Genomic DNA, 8371 nt, shown 5'->3' with positions numbered 1-8371 from the left:
AAAAAAAAAAAAAAAAAAAAGCAGCCCCCAAAAAAAAAAAAAAAAAAAAAAAAATCTATAACATTCACAAATATGTGAAAATACACTCAAATAATCAATGGGTGAAAGAAGAAATCAAAAGGGAAATTAGAAAATACTTTGCGATGAATGAAAACAAAAACACAACATAGTAAAACTTATGGGATACAGAGAATGTTGGAAAAATACTCAGAGGGAAATTTATAGTTGTAAACACCTTCATTAAAAAAGAAGAAAGATCTCAAGTCAATAACATAACCTTCCATCTGAAGAAACTAGAGAAGAGCAAACTAAGCCCAAATCAACAAGGAAGGAAATAATAATCAAAATGGAAATAAATGAAATAGAGAATAGAAAAATAATAGAGGAAATCAATAAAACTAAAAGTTGGTATTTTAAAAAGAGCAACAAAATTGCAAACCTTTATCTAGACCAGTGGTGCCCCACATTTTTGGCACCAGGGACTGGTTTTGTGGAAGACAATTTTTCCACGGACTGGGGGGAGTGGGAGATGGTTCAAGCAGTAGTGCAAGTGATGGGAGGGATGGTTCAGGAGGTAATGCGAGCGATGGGGAGCTATGGGAGCAGCAGATGAAGCTTTGCTCGCTTGCCCGCTGCTCACCTCCTGCTATGTGGCCCAGGGGCTGGGGACCCCTGATCTAAACTGACCAGAAAAATTGGGAGAAGGCTCAAATTACTAAAATCAGGAATGAAAGTGGGCACCCTACCACTGACCTTAGAGAAATGAAAAGAATTATAAGAGAATACTATGAACAATTATATGCCGACAAATCAGAAAACCCAGATGAAATGGACAAATTTCTAGAAACATGTGAACTACCAAAACTGACTGAAGAAAAAATGGAAAATCCGAATAGACCTATAAAAAGTAAAGAAACTGAGTCAACAATCAAAAAACTTCCAATAAAGAAAAAGCTGGTACTAGATGCCTTCACTGGTTATTTCTACCAAGTGCTCAAAGAATTAGCACCAATCCTATACAAACACTTCCAAAAAATAAAAAACAGCAAAGACTTCCTAACTTGTTCAAGAGGACAGTATTACCTTGATACCAAAACGAGACAAAGACATCAAAAGAAAAGAAAACTACAGGTCAATATCCCTTATAAACATAGGTGTGAAAATCCTCAATAAAATACTAGCAAACTGAACTCAGCAGCATATAAAGAAATATTGTACATCATGACCAAGTAGAAATTATTGCAGAAATGAAATATTGGTTTGATATACAAAAATCAATGTAGTAAAAAAAATGAACATTTTAATAGACATAGAAAAAATTTTGACAAAATCCAATGTTCTTTCACAAAAAAAGCAGTCAACAAAATCAGAAATAGAAGGGAAATTCCTCAGTTGGATAAAAGGTACCTATGAAAAATCCACAGGTAACATCAGACTTAATGGTGAAAGACTGAAATCTTTCCCCCTAAAATCAGGAAAAAGACAAAAATGACCACTTTCACCACTCTTACTCAACACTCTATTGGAAGTTCTAGCCAGGGCGATTAGGGAAGAAAAGAAATAGAAGGGGTTGAATTTGGAAAGAAAGAAGTAAAAGTATCTTTATTCACAGATGACATGATTTGGGTACAATTTAAATATAAAAAACCCTTTAGGTTTTCTTTAGAATACATACACACGCACACACACACTATTAGAGCTAGACAATGAGTTCAGCAAAGTTGAAAGATAAAATTTCTATGCATTAGCAATAAACAATCCAAAAATTAAATTAAAAAACAATTTCATTTATGATACCATCAAAAAGAATAAAATACTTACTGTTAAGATGGCATTATTCCACTTCAAACCCATTAGTATGACTACTAGCAAAAAAGAAAACTAACATAAACTAAAACAAAAAAAGTACAGAAATTAGGAATCTTTGGGAATCTTCAGCATAGGATATAGTAGCTATTGGGAGAATGAAGCCCTCTCCAAGAAAAGGAACCCGTCCTTGCAGATCATAGCCTATGATCTGCCATCTCTTTCTGAGAAGGCCTGGTGCTTTAAAACAAGCAAAACCCCACCAACTTCAAAAATGGCTCACTCTGGGTTGGCAAGACAAATATAAGAATAGGGTAATTCTATTTTTATATGAAGCTTTCCAATTTGCAGTAGGGCTCTTTCCCTCCTCCTCTTCAAGGTAGGAATTGGTCTTTCAAAGAGGGAAATTCACTTTTCATTTCCTCAAAGCACTGACACATCAAGAAGTGATTGCGCTAACATTTTGGGGAACACTCTCCATTGTGGTTTTAAGCAGAAGAGTGATGTTATCCAATTATATTTCTCAGATCACTTTGGTTGCTGTGTGTTGAATGGATGGGAGACAGTATTCATGGAGACCAGACATACAGTTTTTCCCTCTGGGCAGTGAATCTCCTCAGAAATGAAATTCATCGATTTTTCTTTCAAAATCAAGCTCTTCTCTGATTGTACGCTTCAAAATATATGTACACCTGTGTTCACACAGAATAAATTTAGTTTGATCTTTTTCGGTTCATCGGTAAAAATACCCATAAAAACTCCATTTCACAGTTGGGTTACCAAAGAACTCTTAACCTGTGCTGTGTGTGTGTATTTAGCAGAAAGAATTTCTTTAGAATTGTTCTAGATATTATAACCCAACAGGGGAAATGTGCAAATAGACTTTTGATTTCAGTTTCCCATCACATTCCAAATTATATTTTTTATATTTTCTTTTATCAGGAGGAAACTGCGTTTGTGAAGGAGTAGACATACGGTTACTCATCTGGCACTTCAGCAGGGCTGGTTGCAGGTCTCCTAGAACAAGTGAAATAAACAGAAATCTGCAAGTAATACTTTGGTAAGATATGGTGGGAGTCAATACTGTGAATTAATGCAGGTCTGTTTAGCTCTTCTGTGTGAGTGTTCAGAGAATTGGGAATTTAAAAGGATGCTCTCAGAGCTGCTAGAGATCAGGGAAATTCTTTTTTATTCTTTCATTATCCATGGTTACTGAAAAAGAAAACCACTCATGATAAATTTTGGATCTAGGAACTGGTCTGAATGTGGTCAAACATGCCCAGTATTGTTAAGATGATCATGAGAGAAATGCTCCCTTCACATTGTAAGTCACATATGAAAGGGCATTCATATAACGGTGCTGCGTGAAGTCTGCACTTCTTTAAATAAAATTTTCCCACCCTCGGGGGACTGTTCCCAAACTTCACTTCTCCCTTCAAACTCTCTACACAGCCCTTGACTTCCTTTCTCAATGACTGTGCCTAGTACTTCATCAGATAAATGGAGGACACCAGGCAGCTTCCTGGGGCTCTTACCTCTCATCCAGCACGGTCCTTTCCATTCCTGTGGAAGGAAGGAGCCACACAGCCATTTCTCCTGTATCTAACCTCTGCATCATCCCCAAGTTAAATGGCTATTTAAAGAAGGGGATGCTACAATGCTCATTGCAGCACTATTTACAATAGCCAAGACATGGAAACAACCTAAACATCTGTCCACTGACAGATGAATGGATAAAGAAGTGGTGGTGTATATATATACACACACACACACACATACACAACGGAATACTATTCAGCCATAAAAGAATGAAATAATGCCATTTGCAGAAACATGGATGGACCTAGAAATTATCTTAAGTGAAGTAAGTCAGAAAGAGTAAGACAAATACCATATCATATCACTTATATGTGGAATCTAAAATATGACACAAATGAGCTTATCTGTGAAAGAGAAACAGACTCCTCAGACATAGAAAACAATCTTGGGGTTGCAAAAGGCCGGTGGGAGGGATGCAGTGGGAGTTTGGGATCAGCAGATGCAAACTATTATATGTAGAATGGACAAACAACAAGGTCCTACTCTATAGCACAGGGAACTATATTCAATATCCTGTGATAAACCATAATGGAAAATAATATGAAAAAGAATGTATATATATATATATATACCTATATATACACACACATATGTATAATTGAATCACTTTGCTGTACAGCGGAAATTAACACATTATAAGTCAACTATACTTCAATAAAATAGATTAAAAAATAATAAAGAAGGAAATGCTAGTAGGATGACTGTGCTCTGGTGACACAGACCTCATAAAAATTCACATCTTGCTTCTCCTCTTCAAATGTTTCTTTTGAAGGCACTGGCCATGTTCCTGTCTCTTTCAATTCTGACTTACCAAATTTCTCCAGCTCAGCCAGACCCAGTTTTATTGCAGTCACTCTCAGCGTCTTGAGACTCTCCATTTCCTCGGCCTCTTTTCCTGGGGTCTTACGCATCTCAGGCTCTTTTATGGGCCCCTCATCTCCTTGGCTCAGGGCAGCATCTAGTCCTGCAGCTTCTCTACCTCCTCCTGGATCTTCCTTCAACTTTTTTGACTCCTCATTCAGGTAAATATTTAACGCCATGACAAAGTGTTCCAGCTCCTCCTGAGCCCCCAGATAAGAGACAAAGTGCATGAGCTCCATCAGTGCCTCCTGCTCCTGCACCAACCTTTTGCGCATCCAAACATTATGGCCTCTGCTTCCCTTCCACCTTCCAAAGCTCATGCAAAATGTCTCTATGGTCCACCCTAAACAGAAACATGCAGGGAAGAGAGTTCTGGGAAATAGTTATTTTAACCAAGTTAACAAAATACAAACCACTACAATCACATTCCCAATTAGTAAATTTTTTTTTTAAAATATTTATTTATTTATTTTGGCTGCACTGGATCTTAGTTGCGGCATGCGGAACCTAGTACCCCCGACCAGGGATTGAACCCAGGCCCCCTGCCTTGGGAGCATGGAGTCTTACCCACTGGACCACCAGGGAAGTCCCCCAATTAGTAAGTTTTTAATTAAACTATTTAAAGTTCTAATTAACTTATATTACATTTTAGTTAAATTATTAAACAATTTACATTATATTACATTTAAAATTATTTAATTAAATTATATTGCATTTTAGTTATTTAAATTTAATTTAAATTAATTATTCTGTTTTTTCTGTGTATGTAGTCTTAAGTAATGGTGCCCTATTCACTAAATTTCTGAAATTTCTGAAATTGGATGTCTTCCTCTCCATCCTCATCACTGGTCACTCATCAAATCTTGCTCATTTCAGGTCCTAAATATGTTTCTAATAATGTCTGCTCCTCTATAGCAGTGATCTACCACTTCCCCAGTTCAGGCCTTCCTTATCTTTTGCCTTATTTCTATCACTACCTAACCAATCTCCCTGCCTTTCATTTTGTCCTGCTTAAAGCCATCCTCCTTTCTACAGGTGAAGGAAACTACCTCAAACACAAATCGAACCACATCCTGTATTCTCCCATTCACCACTCCAGAGTGTTATATATAATTGGTACTGGAGATTGAGAATATTGTGTAAGCTTATGAGTAACTTTCTTGCTTTCTGCGTTCCTAGGAGTTTTCCTGTGGTGAAATTTAAATAACATAAAATTTACTATATTAAGTATTTTAAGTAGCAGTTCAGTAGCATTAAATACATTTACATTGTTGTCATACTGTTACCATCACCCATCTCCAAATTTTTTTCATCTTCCCAAACTGAGACTCCATATCCTTTCAACACTAACTCCCCATTTCTCCCTCTGCCCACCTCCTGACAACCACCATTCTACTTTCCATCTCTATGAATTTGACTATTGACTACTCTCAGTATTTCACACCAGTGAAATCATACAGTATTTGTCCTTTTGTGAATGCCTTAGTTTACTCAGCATAATATCCTCAAGTTTCAGCCATGTTGTAGCATGTATCAGAATTTCCTTTTTTAAAGGGTAAATAATATTCCATTATATTGCATATGTAGCATTTTTTTAAATCTGTTTATTTGTTGATGGACATTTGGGCTGCTTCTGTCTTCTGGCCGTTATAAGCAATGCTGCTATGAACATGAGGATACAAATATTTGTTTGAGTCTCTGCTTTCAATTCCTTTGGAGATATACCCAGAAGTGGAATTGCTGGATGATACAGTAATTCTGGATTAAATCTTTTGACGAACTGCCATACTGTTTTTCACATTCCCAGCAGCAGTGTACAAGGATTCTAATTTCTCTGTATCCTCATCAACACTTGTCATTTTCTGATTTCTTCATTTGTTTGCTTGTTTTGTTTTGTTTTGTTTTGGTAATAGCCATCCTACTGGGTGTGAAGTTGTATCTCACTGTGGTTTTGATTTGCATTTCCCTAATGATTAGTGATGTTGAGCATCCTTTTATGTGTTTATTGGCCATTTGTACAGCTTTTTGGAGAAATGTCTATTCAACTCAGTTTACCCATTTTTTTGTGTGTGTGTGGTACGCAGGCCTCTCACTGTTGTGGCCTCTCCCGTTGCGGAGCACAGGCTCCAGACGCGCAGGCTCAGTGGCCATTGCTCACGGGCCCAGCCGTTCCGCAGCATGGGGGATCTTCCCAGACCGGGGCACGAACCCATGTCCCCTGCATCGGCAGGCGGACTCTCAACCACTGCGCCACCAGGGAAGCCCAGTTTACCCATTTTTTAATTTGGTTGTTTGTTTTTATGTTGTTGAATTGTAGGATTTCTTTAAATATTTATATATATACCTCTTATCAGCTATATAATTTGCAAAAATTTTCTCCAGTTCCATGGGTTGACTTTTTACTCTGTTGACAGTGTCCTTTGATGCACAAAAGTTTTAATTTTGATGTAGTACAATTTAGCTATTTTTTTCTTTTATTGCCTACGCTTTTGTGTCATATTCAAGAAATCATTGCCAAATCCAATGTCACGAAATTTCCCCTATGTTTTCTTCTAAGAGTTTTATAGTTTTAGTTCTTATGTTTAAATATTTGGTTCATTTTGAGTTAATTTTTGTTTTATAGTGTAGGGTAAGTGTCCAACTTAGTTCTTTTGTATGTGAATATCTAGTTTTTCCTATCACCATTTGCTGAAAATGCTGTCCTTTCCTCATTGAATGGTCTCTACAGCTTTTCATTTGACCATATATATGAGGGTTTATTGCTGGCTCTCCATTCCATCCCATTGATCTATATGTCTGTTTTTATGCTAGTACCACACTGTTTTGATTACTGTAGCTTTGTATTAAGTTTTGAGATCAAGAAGTGTGAAATCTCCAACATTTTAATTTTATTTTTTTCAAGATTGCTTTAGCTACTTGGGCTTGTTGTTCCTAGTTTATTTTTTTTAAATAAAATGAATGCTAATTTTATTGATAATAAAACATTAAAAGGTAAATTAAAAAAATACTATCCACCCAAACAACTCCTTACATAAGCAAAACAAAACTCACCAATGGGTACCCATTATGTACTGAATAATTCCAAACTCTTTAGCAGGTCACCCAAGGTTCTTTGTATCCTATCTTCTATAAATCTAGTCTCCCTTGTATCACCTCTGTCCCCACCTTCTACCTTGTAGTTCTTTTATAACTTCTTAACTAGTGCCTAACTATGTGTACAGCCCATTCTCTTTATGCTTCTGTACTTCTGCTTATACTGTTTCTTCTGCCAAGAGCACCCTTCCCTTTTTATGATTGATACCTTCTAATTCTTCTTTTAAGAATATCATCTTATATGTCATCTTCTCCAAGAAGCATTTCCCAAGCCCCCATGTTGGGCTATGATTCTCTCTTCTGAATTCCAATGCCCCCCACCCCCACCTGGTCTGAGTTGTTTGGTTAAGACATTATATTGTATAGTAATTGTCTATAAGCTCTTCAAGATCAGGGACCAGATCTTCTTCTTTTGTTTAACTTCCAGTGGCTAAACACAATTTTTGGCATATAGATAACATCTGTTAAAATTAATTTAACAGAACCGAAGGGAATTTTGTATCTTCAGGGCAAGGGCCTGCTGCTAAGAGTGGGATAGCTCTGCCATTGGCAAGTGGCTCAAGTGGGAGAAATCCTCAAGCGTTGGTCTTCAGGATCAGGCTCACTAGGGTGTAGAATATATGGACACTTGCAGAGGAATATGAGTATCACATGGCTTCTGAATCATAGACTGGGAAAATAATCCTGCTGCCAGGTCACTATGCAGGGCATCTATTTGAAAAAATATATAAATTTCAGGTCATTCCAAAGGCCACTAGGCAAAAGTCCAATTCCTCTGTGGTGTGGTAGTCCTTTCCTGGAGGAATGCCAGAGGTCCTGGGAAGCTTTTTTATTCTCCAGTGCATTTAGAATGAAAAATGTTTTTGTGAAACTTCAGTTCTTTAATTCTTGAGAATGTTTCTCAATATGCATTTCAATGACTGTAGATGTTTCAATTATTTTGTAGACAATATGGTTCTAAACCCAAAGGACACCCAGTGAACTTGGTTCCTGGGATCAAAAATGGGCCAGT

This window comes from Neophocaena asiaeorientalis, unplaced genomic scaffold (assembly GCF_003031525.2).
Source record: "Neophocaena asiaeorientalis asiaeorientalis breed wild unplaced genomic scaffold, Neophocaena_asiaeorientalis_V1.1 scaffold62, whole genome shotgun sequence".
Lineage (NCBI taxonomy): Eukaryota > Metazoa > Chordata > Mammalia > Artiodactyla > Phocoenidae > Neophocaena > Neophocaena asiaeorientalis.
This window is presented reverse-complemented; position numbering follows the sequence as displayed.